We start from the raw sequence: 14,238 nt of genomic DNA, 5'->3' as shown, positions 1-14,238 counted from the left end.
AAAATAATAGGAGTAATCCTTATTTAGGCAAAAGACCATTTTGCCCCTTCTAAGTCTTAAACCCATGACAATTTACCAAATGTCAATTGGTTAAAAAGTTAACAGTCAACCTTCTATTGACCTATGCGCTGTGTACTCTTAGATCTACGCTAGGAATAGAGACTTAGCCAAATAACAAGTGAGAACTAGGCTATGTTGTGCGTAGCCCAAATTACGCCCCCATACTACCTCTTTTTCCAATCTTCAAATTAAGCACTTTATACACAAAGTCTAACCATCCAATACTCAAATTAGGTTCCTAATTGCTCCATAATGGATAAAGTTTCCAACATTATCCATTAGGATGGACCAAACAACCAATATCTTGTCTTAAGCCTCAAAGGGACCAAAAACACATCATTCTCATCTTAACCCATTAAGTCCAAGTCTCCAACCTTCAGATCTGAATCATTATGATGTTTAGATGGGTAAAGATTCCAACTTTATCTATAAAAAGGTCACAAACTTTCGAGCTCTAAAATTTATGCAATAAAGTGACCAAAAAGTGACAAATATGAAAATTAACATGATGTATGAAAATAACGAGCACGTTTGAAGCTTTTTATTCACAATGGTCCAAAAATGATGTAATCTTGTTGGATCTATACTTGAATTTGTCTTCTATAAACTTTTCCACCACCTTGTTCTTAAAGATACCACCTTCTAATGGATAAATAAGCTCATAAATGGTGAAAAGGCTAAAAACAAGAGAGAGGATGGTAGGGTTCCGAGTTAGAGGTTCTAGAGGGTGGAGGTTAATGATAGGAATGACTCCCAAGGGGTTAGATACCTTAAATATTGCTCAAAACTCTGCAATTAGGGTTTTTACACAGCGAAATTAACCTTTACGTACTCCACTAAAAACATGTCCTACCCTCAGCATGTACGCCATGCGTACTCCCTTGTGTATGCCTTACATACTAATAGACTCCCTTTGGCTAACTTCAAACAACCATAACTTCTTCGTTTCAACTCCATCCAGTTACTTATAACTAAAAGCATCTTGAACTAAAATCTTGAATTTATGCAAGAAGCCTAAATCAATACCTTTCCCATTTACCCCTCATTTTCCAACGAACAGTCCAAGATATAAATCACTTATCCAACACCATAAATATCCAATGGAGTCTAAAATCCATTCCTTAAAAATTCATGGCCTTTACATGCATAATAAATCTCCAGGGGATGCAGTGCAATCAAGCCGGACATTTCCTTTTGAAACCAAAAGTACCTAAAAACATTTCAAACATAAACTGTAAGCACAAAGCTCAGTGAGTTCTCCAAAAAAACACATACCATTCATATCATTAGGCCTAGCCCTGGGGTATATTCCAACCCATCATACCATAATGGGCCCAACCTCGGGGTTTCTTTCAACCCAACATTCAATCTTGGGCCCAGCCATGGGGTATATTTCAACCCAACATACAATAATGGGCCTAGAATTGGGGTATATTTCCACCCAATCATACATGCAAGAGTCACAAAGACAGCTAACATTCTACATATCACAATCTAGTGGGCTGCTATTGGTGCATTCGACCCTAAGTATAGTGAGAGGACTCACCTCAATCGATAGTCGGTTAAAACACACTCGAGTTGCAGCTATCAAAAGCTCATCACTCTAGACATAATTAAAACAACCCCGATTAACAATTATGGAAATTTTCCAACTTAACAGGTCCAAAAATAATAGGAGTAATCCTTATTTAGGCAAAAGACCATTTTTCCCCTTCTAAGTCTTAAACCCATGACAATTTACCAAATGTCAATTGGTTAAAAAGTTAACAGTCAACCTTCTATTGACCTATGCGCTGTGTACTCTTAGATCTACGCTAGGAATAGAGACTTAGCCAAAAAACAAGTGAGAACTAGGCTATGTTGTGCGTAGCCCAAATTACGCCCCCATACTACCTCTTTTTCCAATCTTCAAATTAAGCACTTTATACACAAAGTCTAACCATCCAATACTCAAATTAGGTTCCTAATTGCTCCATAATGGATAAAGTTTCCAACATTATCCATTAGGATGGACCAAACAACCAATATCTTGTCTTAAGCCTCAAAGGGACCAAAAACACATCATTCTCATCTTAACCCATTAAGTCCAAGTCTCCAACCTTCAGATCTGAATCATTATGATGTTTAGATGGATAAAGATTCCAACTTTATCTATAACAAGGTCACAAACTTTCGAGCTCTAAAATTTATGCAATAAAGTGACCAAAAAGTGACAAATATGAAAATTAACATGATGTATGAAAATAACGAGCACGTTTGAAGCTTTTTATTCACAATGGTCCAAAAATGATGTAATCTTGTTGGATCTATACTTGAATTTGTCTTCTATAAACTTTTCCACCACCTTGTTCTTAAAGATACCACCTTCTAATGGATAAATAAGCTCATAAATGGTGAAAAGGCTAAAAACAAGAGAGAGGATGGTAGGGTTTCGAGTTAGAGGTTCTAGAGGGTGGAGGTTAATGATAGGAAGGACTCCCAAGGGGTTAGATACCTTAAAAATTGCTCAAAACTCTGCAATTAGGGTTTTTACACAGCGAAATTAACCTTTACGTACTCCACTAAAAACATGTCCTACCCTCAGCATGTACGCCATGCGTACTCCCTTGTGTATGCCTTACATACTAATAGACTCCCTTTGGCTAACTTCAAACAACCATAACTTCTTCGTTTCAACTCCATCCAGTTACTTATAACTAAAAGCATCTTGAACTAAAATCTTGAATTTATGCAAGAAGCCTAAATCAATACCTTTCCCATTTACCCCTCATTTTCCAACGAACAGTCCAAGATATAAATCACTTATCCAACACCATAAATATCCAATGGAGTCTAAAATCCATTCCTTAAAAATGCATGGCCTTTACATGCATAATAAATCTCCAGGGGATGCAGTGCAATCAAGCCGGACATTTCCTTTTGAAACCAAAAGTACCTAAAAACATTTCAAACATAAACTGTAAGCACAAAGCTCAGTGAGTTCTCCAAAAAAACACATACCATTCATATCATTAGGCCTAGCCCTGGGGTATATTCCAACCCATCATACCATAATGGGCCCAACCTCGGGGTTTCTTTCAACCCAACATTCAATCTTGGGCCCAGCCATGGGGTATATTTCAACCCAACATACAATAATGGGCCTAGAATTGGGGTATATTTCCACCCAATCATACATGCAAGAGTCACAAAGACAGCTAACATTCTACATATCACAATCTAGTGGGCTGGTATTGGTGCATTCGACCCTAAGTATAGTGAGAGGACTCACCTCAATCGATAGTCGGTTAAAACACACTCGAGTTGCAGCTATCAAAAGCTCATCACTCTAGACATAATTAAAACAACCCCGATTAACAATTATGGAAATTTTCCAACTTAACAGGTCCAAAAATAATAGGAGTAATCCTTATTTAGGCAAAAGACCATTTTGCCCCTTCTAAGTCTTAAACCCATGACAATTTACCAAATGTCAATTGGTTAAAAAGTTAACAGTCAACCTTCTATTGACCTATGCGCTGTGTACTCTTAGATCTACGCTAGGAATAGAGACTTAGCCAAAAAACAAGTGAGAACTAGGCTATGTTGTGCGTAGCCCAAATTACGCCCCCATACTACCTCTTTTTCCAATCTTCAAATTAAGCACTTTATACACAAAGTCTAACCATCCAATACTCAAATTAGGTTCCTAATTGCTCCATAATGGATAAAGTTTCCAACATTATCCATTAGGATGGACCAAACAACCAATATCTTGTCTTAAGCCTCAAAGGGACCAAAAACACATCATTCTCATCTTAACCCATTAAGTCCAAGTCTCCAACCTTCAGATCTGAATCATTATGATGTTTAGATGGATAAAGATTCCAACTTTATCTATAACAAGGTCACAAACTTTCGAGCTCTAAAATTTATGCAATAAAGTGACCAAAAAGTGACAAATATGAAAATTAACATGATGTATGAAAATAACGAGCACGTTTGAAGCTTTTTATTCACAATGGTCCAAAAATGATGTAATCTTGTTGGATCTATACTTGAATTTGTCTTCTATAAACTTTTCCACCACCTTGTTCTTAAAGATACCACCTTCTAATGGATAAATAAGCTCATAAATGGTGAAAAGGCTAAAAACAAGAGAGAGGATGGTAGGGTTTCGAGTTAGAGGTTCTAGAGGGTGGAGGTTAATGATAGGAAGGACTCCCAAGGGGTTAGATACCTTAAAAATTGCTCAAAACTCTGCAATTAGGGTTTTTACACAGCGAAATTAACCTTTACGTACTCCACTAAAAACATGTCCTACCCTCAGCATGTACGCCATGCGTACTCCCTTGTGTATGCCTTACATACTAATAGACTCCCTTTGGCTAACTTCAAACAACCATAACTTCTTCGTTTCAACTCCATCCAGTTACTTATAACTAAAAGCATCTTGAACTAAAATCTTGAATTTATGCAAGAAGCCTAAATCAATACCTTTCCCATTTACCCCTCATTTTCCAACGAACAGTCCAAGATATAAATCACTTATCCAACACCATAAATATCCAATGGAGTCTAAAATCCATTCCTTAAAAATGCATGGCCTTTACATGCATAATAAATCTCCAGGGGATGCAGTGCAATCAAGCCGGACATTTCCTTTTGAAACCAAAAGTACCTAAAAACATTTCAAACATAAACTGTAAGCACAAAGCTCAGTGAGTTCTCCAAAAAAACACATACCATTCATATCATTAGGCCTAGCCCTGGGGTATATTCCAACCCATCATACCATAATGGGCCCAACCTCGGGGTTTCTTTCAACCCAACATTCAATCTTGGGCCCAGCCATGGGGTATATTTCAACCCAACATACAATAATGGGCCTAGAATTGGGGTATATTTCCACCCAATCATACATGCAAGAGTCACAAAGACAGCTAACATTCTACATATCACAATCTAGTGGGCTGGTATTGGTGCATTCGACCCTAAGTATAGTGAGAGGACTCACCTCAATCGATAGTCGATTAAAACACACTCGAGTTGCAGCTATCAAAAGCTCATCACTCTAGACATAATTAAAACAACCCCGATTAACAATTATGGAAATTTTCCAACTTAACAGGTCCAAAAATAATAGGAGTAATCCTTATTTAGGCAAAAGACCATTTTGCCCCTTCTAAGTCTTAAACCCATGACAATTTACCAAATGTCAATTGGTTAAAAAGTTAACAGTCAACCTTCTATTGACCTATGCGCTGTGTACTCTTAGATCTACGCTAGGAATAGAGCCTTAGCCAAAAAACAAGTGAGAACTAGGCTATGTTGTGCGTAGCCCAAATTACGCCCCCATACTACCTCTTTTTCCAATCTTCAAATTAAGCACTTTATACACAAAGTCTAACCATCCAATACTCAAATTAGGTTCCTAATTGCTCCATAATGGATAAAGTTTCCAACATTATCCATTAGGATGGACCAAACAACCAATATCTTGTCTTTAAGCCTCAAAGGGACCAAAAACACATCATTCTCATCTTAATCCATTAAGTCCAAGTCTCCAACCTTCAGATCTGAATCATTATGATGTTTAGATGGATAAAGATTCCAACTTTATCTATAACAAGGTCACAAACTTTCAAGCTCTAAAATTTATGCAATAAAGTGACCAAAAAGTGACAAATATGAAAATTAACATGATGTATGAAAATAACGAGCACGTTTGAAGCTTTTTATTCACAATGGTCCAAAAATGATGTAATCTTGTTGGATCTATACTTGAATTTGTCTTCTATAAACTTTTCCACCACCTTGTTCTTAAAGATACCACCTTCTAATGGATAAATAAGCTCATAAATGGTGAAAAGGCTAAAAACAAGAGAGAGGATGGTAGGGTTTCGAGTTAGAGGTTCTAGAGGGTGGAGGTTAATGATAGGAAGGACTCCCAAGGGGTTAGATACCTTAAAAATTGCTCAAAACTCTGCAATTAGGGTTTTTACACAGCGAAATTAACCTTTACGTACTCCACTAAAAACATGTCCTACCCTCAGCATGTACGCCATGCGTACTCCCTTGTGTATGCCTTACATACTAATAGACTCCCTTTGGCTAACTTCAAACAACCATAACTTCTTCGTTTCAACTCCATCCAGTTACTTATAACTAAAAGCATCTTGAACTAAAATCTTGAATTTATGCAAGAAGCCTAAATCAATACCTTTCCCATTTACCCCTCATTTTCCAACGAACAGTCCAAGATATAAATCACTTATCCAACACCATAAATATCCAATGGAGTCTAAAATCCATTCCTTAAAAATGCATGGCCTTTACATGCATAATAAATCTCCAGGGGATGCAGTGCAATCAAGCCGGACATTTCCTTTTGAAACCAAAAGTACCTAAAAACATTTCAAACATAAACTGTAAGCACAAAGCTCAGTGAGTTCTCCAAAAAAACACATACCATTCATATCATTAGGCCTAGCCCTGGGGTATATTCCAACCCATCATACCATAATGGGCCCAACCTCGGGGTTTCTTTCAACCCAACATTCAATCTTGGGCCCAGCCATGGGGTATATTTCAACCCAACATACAATAATGGGCCTAGAATTGGGGTATATTTCCACCCAATCATACATGCAAGAGTCACAAAGACAGCTAACATTCTACATATCACAATCTAGTGGGCTGGTATTGGTGCATTCGACCCTAAGTATAGTGAGAGGACTCACCTCAATCGATAGTCGATTAAAACACACTCGAGTTGCAGCTATCAAAAGCTCATCACTCTAGACATAATTAAAACAACCCCGATTAACAATTATGGAAATTTTCCAACTTAACAGGTCCAAAAATAATAGGAGTAATCCTTATTTAGGCAAAAGACCATTTTGCCCCTTCTAAGTCTTAAACCCATGACAATTTACCAAATGTCAATTGGTTAAAAAGTTAACAGTCAACCTTCTATTGACCTATGCGCTGTGTACTCTTAGATCTACGCTAGGAATAGAGCCTTAGCCAAAAAACAAGTGAGAACTAGGCTATGTTGTGCGTAGCCCAAATTACGCCCCCATACTACCTCTTTTTCCAATCTTCAAATTAAGCACTTTATACACAAAGTCTAACCATCCAATACTCAAATTAGGTTCCTAATTGCTCCATAATGGATAAAGTTTCCAACATTATCCATTAGGATGGACCAAACAACCAATATCTTGTCTTTAAGCCTCAAAGGGACCAAAAACACATCATTCTCATCTTAATCCATTAAGTCCAAGTCTCCAACCTTCAGATCTGAATCATTATGATGTTTAGATGGATAAAGATTCCAACTTTATCTATAACAAGGTCACAAACTTTCAAGCTCTAAAATTTATGCAATAAAGTGACCAAAAAGTGACAAATATGAAAATTAACATGATGTATGAAAATAACGAGCACGTTTGAAGCTTTTTATTCACAATGGTCCAAAAATGATGTAATCTTGTTGGATCTATACTTGAATTTGTCTTCTATAAACTTTTCCACCACCTTGTTCTTAAAGATACCACCTTCTAATGGATAAATAAGCTCATAAATAGTGAAAAGGCTAAAAACAAGAGAGAGGATGGTAGGGTTTCGAGTTAGAGGTTCTAGAGGGTGGAGGTTAATGATAGGAAGGACTCCCAAGGGGTTAGATACCTTAAATATTGCTCAAAACTCTGCAATTAGGGTTTTTACACGGCGAAATTAACCTTTACGTACTCCACTGAAAACATGTCCTACCCTCAGCATGTACGCCATGCGTACTCCCTTGTGTATGCCTTACATACTAATAGACTCCCTTTGGCTAACTTCAAACAACCATAACTTCTTCGTTTCAACTCCATCCAGTTACTTATAACTAAAAGCATCTTGAACTAAAATCCTGAATTTATGCAAGAAGCCTAAATCAATACCTTTCCCATTTACCCCTCATTTTCCAACGAACAGTCCAAGATATAAATCACTTATCCAACACCATAAATATCCAATGGAGTCTAAAATCCATTCCTTAGAAATGCAAGGCCTTTACATGCATAATAAATCTCCAAGGGATGCAGTGCAATCAAGCCGGACATTTCCTTTTGAAACCAAAAGTACCTAAAAACATTTCAAACATAAAATATAAGCACAAAGCTCAGTGAGTTCTCCAAAAAAACACATACCATTCATATCATTAGGCCTAGCCCTGGGGTATATTCCAACCCATCATACCATAATGGGCCCAACCTCGGGGTTTCTTTCAACCCAACATTCAATCTTGGGCCCAGCCATGGGGTATATTTCAACCCAACATAGAATAATGGGCCTAGAATTGAGGTATATTTCCACCCAATCATACATGCAAGAGTCACAAAGACAGCTAACATTCTACATATCACAATCTAGTGGGCTGGTATTGGTGCATTCGACCCTAAGTATAGTGAGAGGACTCACCTCAATCGATAGTCGGTTAAAACACACTCGAGTTGCAGCTATCAAAAGCTCATCACTCTAGACATAATTAAAACAACCCCGATTAATAATTATGGAAATTTTCCAACTTAACAGGTCCAAAAATAATAGGAGTAATCCTTATTTAGGCAAAAGACCATTTTACCCCTTCTAAGTCTTAAACCCATGACAATTTACCAAATGTCAATAGGTTAAAAAGTTAACAGTCAACCTTCTATTAACCTATGCGCTGTGTACTCTTAGATCTACGCTAGGAATAGAGCCTTAGCCAAAAAACAAGTGAGAACTAGGCTATGTTGTGTGTAGCCCAAATTACGCCCCCATACTACCTCTTTTTCCAATCTTCAAATTAAGCACTTTATACAGAAAGTCTAACCGTCCAATACTCAAATTAGGTTCCTAATTGCTCCATAATGGATAAAGTTTCCAACATTATCCATTAGGATGGACCAAACAACCAATATCTTGTCTTTAAGCCTCAAAGGGACCAAAAACACATCATTCTCATCTTAATCCATTAAGTCCAAGTCTCCAACCTTCAGATCTGAATCATTATGATGTTTAGATGGATAAAGATTCCAACTTTATCTATAACAAGGTCACAAACTTTCAAGCTCTAAAATTTATGCAATAAAGTGACCAAAAAGTGACAAATATGAAAATTAACATGATGTATGAAAATAACGAGCACGTTTGAAGCTTTTTATTCACAATGGTCCAAAAATGATGTAATCTTGTTGGATCTATACTTGAATTTGTCTTCTATAAACTTTTCCACCACCTTGTTCTTAAAGATACCACCTTCTAATGGATAAATAAGCTCATAAATGGTGAAAAGGCTAAAAACAAGAGAGAGGATGGTAGGGTTTCGAGTTAGAGGTTCTAGAGGGTGGAGGTTAATGATAGGAAGGACTCCCAAGGGGTTAGATACCTTAAATATTGCTCAAACCTCTGCAATTAGGGTTTTTACACGGCGAAATTAACCTTTACGTACTCCACTGAAAACATGTCCTACCCTCAGCATGTACGCCATGCGTACTCCCTTGTGTATGCCTTACATACTAATAGACTCCCTTTGGCTAACTTCAAACAACCATAACTTCTTCGTTTCAACTCCATCCAGTTACTTATAACTAAAAGCATCTTGAACTAAAATCCTGAATTTATGCAAGAAGCCTAAATCAATACCTTTCCCATTTACCCCTCATTTTCCAACGAACAGTCCAAGATATAAATCACTTATCCAACACCATAAATATCCAATGGAGTCTAAAATCCATTCCTTAGAAATGCAAGGCCTTTACATGCATAATAAATCTCCAAGGGATGCAGTGCAATCAAGCCGGACATTTCCTTTTGAAACCAAAAGTACCTAAAAACATTTCAAACATAAAATATAAGCACAAAGCTCAGTGAGTTCTCCAAAAAAACACATACCATTCATATCATTAGGCCTAGCCCTGGGGTATATTCCAACCCATCATACCATAATGGGCCCAACCTCGGGGTTTCTTTCAACCCAACATTCAATCTTGGGCCCAGCCATGGGGTATATTTCAACCCAACATAGAATAATGGGCCTAGAATTGAGGTATATTTCCACCCAATCATACATGCAAGAGTCACAAAGACAGCTAACATTCTACATATCACAATCTAGTGGGCTGGTATTGGTGCATTCGACCCTAAGTATAGTGAGAGGACTCACCTCAATCGATAGTCGGTTAAAACACACTCGAGTTGCAGCTATCAAAAGCTCATCACTCTAGACATAATTAAAACAACCCCGATTAATAATTATGGAAATTTTCCAACTTAACAGGTCCAAAAATAATAGGAGTAATCCTTATTTAGGCAAAAGACCATTTTACCCCTTCTAAGTCTTAAACCCATGACAATTTACCAAATGTCAATAGGTTAAAAAGTTAACAGTCAACCTTCTATTAACCTATGCGCTGTGTACTCTTAGATCTACGCTAGGAATAGAGCCTTAGCCAAAAAACAAGTGAGAACTAGGCTATGTTGTGCGTAGCCCAAATTACGCCCCCATACTACCTCTTTTTCCAATCTTCAAATTAAGCACTTTATACAGAAAGTCTAACCGTCCAATACTCAAATTAGGTTCCTAATTGCTCCATAATGGATAAAGTTTCCAACATTATCCATTAGGATGGACCAAACAACCAATATCTTGTCTTTAAGCCTCAAAGGGACCAAAAACACATCATTCTCATCTTAATCCATTAAGTCCAAGTCTCCAACCTTCAGATCTGAATCATTATGATGTTTAGATGGATAAAGATTCCAACTTTATCTATAACAAGGTCACAAACTTTCAAGCTCTAAAATTTATGCAATAAAGTGACCAAAAAGTGACAAATATGAAAATTAACATGATGTATGAAAATAACGAGCACGTTTGAAGCTTTTTATTCACAATGGTCCAAAAATGATGTAATCTTGTTGGATCTATACTTGAATTTGTCTTCTATAAACTTTTCCACCACCTTGTTCTTAAAGATACCACCTTCTAATGGATAAATAAGCTCATAAATGGTGAAAAGGCTAAAAACAAGAGAGAGGATGGTAGGGTTTCGAGTTAGAGGTTCTAGAGGGTGGAGGTTAATGATAGGAAGGACTCCCAAGGGGTTAGATACCTTAAAAATTGCTCAAAACTCTGCAATTAGGGTTTTTACACGGCGAAATTAACCTTTACGTACTCCACTAAAAACATGTCCTACCCTCAGCATGTACGCCATGCGTACTCCCTTGTGTATGCCTTACATACTAATAGACTCCCTTTGGCTAACTTCAAACAACCATAACTTCTTCGTTTCAACTCCATCCATTTACTTATAACTAAAAGCATCTTGAACTAAAATCCTGAATTTATGCAAGAAGCCTAAATCAATACCTTTCCCATTTACCCCTCATTTTCCAACGAACAGTCCAAGATATAAATCACTTATCCAACACCATAAATATCCAATGGAGTCTAAAATCCATTCCTTAGAAATGCAAGGCCTTTACATGCATAATAAATCTCCAGGGGATGCAGTGCAATCAAGCCGGACATTTCCTTTTGAAACCAAAAGTACCTAAAAACATTTCAAACATAAACTGTAAGCACAAAGCTCAGTGAGTTCTCCAAAAAAACACATACCATTCATATCATTAGGCCTAGCCCTGGGGTATATTCCAACCCATCATACCATAATGGGCCCAACCTCGGGGTTTCTTTCAACCCAACATTCAATCTTGGGCCCAGCCATGGGGTATATTTCAACCCAACATACAATAATGGGCCTAGAATTGGGGTATATTTCAACCCAATCATACATGCAAGAGTCACAAAGACAGCTAACATTCTACATATCACAATCTAGTGGGCTGGTATTGGTGCATTCGACCCTAAGTATAGTGAGAGGACTCACCTCAATCGATAGTCGGTTAAAACACACTCGAGTTGCAGCTATCAAAAGCTCATCACTCTAGACATAATTAAAACAACCCCGACTAATAATTATGGAAATTTTCCAACTTAACAGGTCCAAAAATAATAGGAGTAATCCTTATTTAGGCAAAAGACCATTTTACCCCTTCTAAGTCTTAAACCCATGACAATTTACCAAATGTCAATAGGTTAAAAAGTTAACAGTCAACCTTCTATTGACCTATGCGCTGTGTACTCTTAGATCTACGCTAGGAATAGAGCCTTAGCCAAAAAATAAGTGAGAACTAGGCTATGTTGTGCGTAGCCCAAATTACGCCCCCATACTACCTCTTTTTCCAATCTTCAAATTAAGCACTTTATACAGAAAGTCTAACCGTCCAATACTCAAATTAGGTTCCTAATTGCTCCATAATGGATAAAGTTTCCAACATTATCCATTAGGATGGACCAAACAACCAATATCTTGTCTTTAAGCCTCAAAGGGACCAAAAACACATCATTCTCATCTTAATCCATTAAGTCCAAGTCTCCAACCTTCAGATCTGAATCATTATGATGTTTAGATGGATAAAGATTCCAACTTTATCTATAACAAGGTCACAAACTTTCAAGCTCTAAAATTTATGCAATAAAGTGACCAAAAAGTGACAAATATGAAAATTAATATGATGTATGTAAATAACGAGCACGTTTGAAGCTTTTTATTCACAATGGTCCAAAAATGATGTAATCTTGTTGGATCTATACTTGAATTTGTCTTCTATAAACTTTTCCACCACCTTGTTCTTAAAGATACCACCTTCTAATGGATAAATAAGCTCATAAATGGTGAAAAGGCTAAAAACAAGAGAGAGGATGGTAGGGTTTCGAGTTAGAGGTTCTAGAGGGTGGAGGTTAATGATAGGAAGGACTCCCAAGGGGTTAGATACCTTAAATATTGCTCAAAACTCTGCAATTAGGGTTTTTACACGGCGAAATTAACCTTTACGTACTCCACTAAAAACATGTCCTACCCTCAGCATGTACGCCATGCGTACTCCCTTGTGTATGCCTTACATACTAATAGACTCCCTTTGGCTAACTTCAAACAACCATAACTTCTTCGTTTCAACTCCATCCAGTTACTTATAACTAAAAGCATCTTGAACTAAAATCTTGAATTTATGCAAGAAGCCTAAATCAATACCTTTCCCATTTACCCCTCATTTTCCAACGAACAGTCCAAGATATAAATCACTTATCCAACACCATAAATATCCAATGGAGTCTAAAAACCATTCCTTAGAAATGCAAGGCCTTTACATGCATAATAAATCTCCAGGGGATGCAGTGCAATCAAGCCGGACATTTGCTTTTGAAACCAAAAGTACCTAAAAACATTTCAAACATAAACTGTAAGCACAAAGCTCAGTGAGTTCTCCAAAAAAACACATACCATTCATATCATTAGGCCTAGCCCTGGGGTATATTCCAACCCATCATACCATAATGGGCCCAACCTCGGGGTTTCTTTCAACCCAACATTCAATCTTGGGCCCAGCCATGGGGTATATTTCAACCCAACATACAATAATGGGCCTAGAATTGGGGTATATTTCAACCCAATCATACATGCAAGAGTCACAAAGACAGCTAACATTCTACATATCACAATCTAGTGGGCTGGTATTGGTGCATTCGACCCTAAGTATAGTGAGAGGACTCACCTCAATCGATAGTCGGTTAAAACACACTCGAGTTGCAGCTATCAAGAGCTCATCACTCTAGACATAATTAAAACAACCCCGATTAACAATTATGGAAATTTTCCAACTTAACAGGTCCAAAAATAATAGGAGTAATCCTTATTTAGGCAAAAGACCATTTTGCCCGTTCTAAGTCTTAAACCCATGACAATTTACCAAATGTCAATAGGTTAAAAAGTTAACAGTCAACCTTCTATTGACCTATGCGCTGTGTACTCTTAGATCTACGCTAGGAATAGAGCCTTAGCCAAAAAACAAGTGAGAACTAGGCTATGTTGTGCGTAGCCCAAATTACGCCCCCATACTACCTCTTTTTCCAATCTTCAAATTAAGCACTTTATACACAAAATCTAACGATCCAATACTCAAATTAGGTTCCTAATTGCTCAATAATGGATAAAGTTTCCAACATTATCCATTAGGATGGACCAAACAACCAATATCTTGTCTTTAAGCCTCAAAGGGACCAAAAACACATCATTCTCATCTTAATCCATTAAGTCCAAGTCTCCA

The sequence above is a fragment of the Lactuca serriola genome, chromosome 4 (assembly GCF_051521515.1).
Source record: "Lactuca serriola cultivar US96UC23 chromosome 4, Lser_US96UC23_V15, whole genome shotgun sequence".
In the NCBI taxonomy this organism is placed as follows: Eukaryota; Viridiplantae; Streptophyta; class Magnoliopsida; order Asterales; family Asteraceae; genus Lactuca; species Lactuca serriola.
The sequence above is the reverse complement of the archived record's forward strand: the minus strand, read 5'-3'. Positions refer to the sequence as shown.